This window comes from Electrona antarctica, assembly GCF_951216825.1.
Source record: "Electrona antarctica genome assembly, chromosome: 5".
NCBI lineage: Eukaryota > Metazoa > Chordata > Actinopteri > Myctophiformes > Myctophidae > Electrona > Electrona antarctica.
The window spans coordinates 42,280,655-42,283,006 of record NC_136810.1 but is presented as its reverse complement, the minus strand read 5'-3'; positions in this window follow the sequence as shown (position 1 = coordinate 42,283,006).

Sequence of the window (2,352 nt, the reverse complement as noted above, 5' to 3'; positions counted from 1 at the left end):
ATACAACGGTTTTACGGGGCGACTTGTCCGGACTTTTGGGGGCGACTTCTCCCGACTTTTGGGGGCGACTTCTCCGGGCTTTGGGGGCGACCGATCTTCCCGCTGGGGGCGACCGATCTTCGCTGCTTGGGGCGAGTTGGAAAAGGGGCGAGCCGTCTCGTATTCGCCCAAGATCCTATGGAGTACTTCTACAGAAGCACCGACTGAGAGCATCCTGACTGGGTGCATCACTGCCTGGCATGGCTGCAACTGCACTGCCCCGTAGAGCAGAGGTTCCCAACCACTAGTACTTGTACCACTGGTGGTACTTGAACCTCTTGTGGTACACAGAGAAGTCGCCCAAAAAAGGAGAAAAAAGACAAAAGTGGAATGAACTATTTATATTACTACAGGTAGTTCTTCTGACCAAGCAATTGGTTGAAATATAGACTATCCAGCGGTGCTGAAATGAGCATGACAGCACACCTAGCCGTTAATAGAAGATTAGAGAATGGATTAATCATGTTAGAAATATCATCAGTTATTGTGCTGATTAGTGGCTTAGGAATGGAACAAAAAGGGCAGGTATAAGCTCCTGTATTTAAATAACTAAATAAATAATACATTCATTTATTATGGTGGTACTTGGAGAGCCAAATATTTTCAGTATAAAACGGTTGGGAACCAATGCCGTAGAGTTGCCCTCCGTCTGGGCCGAAACGCGTCCGTTTCTCTAGTCTAGAAGATAGACCGGCTGTGTGTGTATTCTGAAAATAAACAAGTTCATAAGAAAATACTCAAGAGAGTGCGGATATTCCTTCTTCTATGTATCTTCATGAATCTGCACCCAGCTATTGAGACCACTCCTCAAGACTCCCCCTGAGTAGAGCGAGCTTCGATCCTCCTAACGGTTTCTGATCCTGGATTATCATCAAGGACCTCATCTATGATCCACCCCAACCATGGGAAGCATCTATGATCCACCCCAACCATGGCAAGCGCTACCGCAGCCTCATGGCCCAGACCTGCCATTCTTTGTGGCTTTTCAAGCAGGCCAGGACCTAAGGAGGCGGTTTGGGACATACCGGGGCAAGCAGTCCTGGAGATAGGGCTTGTAGGTCTGCTATTTTTGAAAAAATGATGAAAAAATGATGAAAAAATGATGAAAAAATGATGAAAAAATGATGTGGTAGGATTCAGAGTCCCATTTCAGAAATGGTCCCATTTCAGGTATTCAGACAGCCAGCAATGAATAAAACGCTCCCAACAAGAATTAGTCTCTGTGACACATATAGGGGCCACAATCTGCATTCAAAGATGTTCCTAGAAGCTTTGTCATTGGTCAAAAGAAACCTGGTCGAAATGATTAACCAATCAGGAAGTAGACTACATTTGGAGCGTTTTACCCATTGCTGGCTGTCCGAATACAAAAAAGAAAAAGAAACAAAAAGGTCATTAAGATTTGGACATATTATTGTTTATAGCAGCTTTAAGGGCAGATTCACGCGCACTCAGGACCACTTGGCATCTATGTTGTGCGTACCGTTCCCCGGAGCGGATCACCCAACCGTTCCCGGGACCGCATCGGGACCGATTGAAGTGTACTCGGATATGGATTGATGCAATGTGAAAGCATTGAATACCATTGAAGTGTACTCGGATATGGATTGATGCAATGTGAAAGCATTGAATACCGTTGAAGTGTACTCGCGTGCGGAAGAGGACCAGGCAATCGTATTCGGAAACAGTTTGAATCAAACGGACTCAGTGTGAAGTGTCGGGCCGGAACATCCGCCCCCCCGGATACGATATTTTTCGACCAATCACAACACAGATTTGTAAACCGCTCAATTTCCTTGAGCGGTACTTCCGCCAAATTCCTGGTACTTCCGCCGATACACTCTACGTATAGGTCTTGCCAAGCGTGCTATGAAATAATTTATTTGTGAAAACACACGGTTCTTGTTTCTGCGGTCACTGGGGGTAAAAATAATCTGACGAGAGGAGGCTCACCAGTCCATATTTGAAACCACCACTGCCTGCCACAAAGGTCACAAATCCAACTGTTAGGCAGACTGAATGAGATCAGGCTCCTCTGACCCAAACTGCAAAGGCATCGTGAATGATAAACAAGCCTTTAGTTTACACTGAACAAAAACACCATCCAAATGTCTTCCTGCTCCTTTCACCAAGGGCATGACAACCAGGCACTGCAGGCAGCAACAGCAGATGGCCCAAAAAGGGTTCCTATTTCCCCAGACTGCTAATTAGAGCTGTAGCAGCCATCTACCCCCACTCACCTTTAATGTCAACGAGAAAACTCCCTTTTAGCGCAATTAGCCTAATGGACCCTGGCTGTGAATAGTGTGTTAC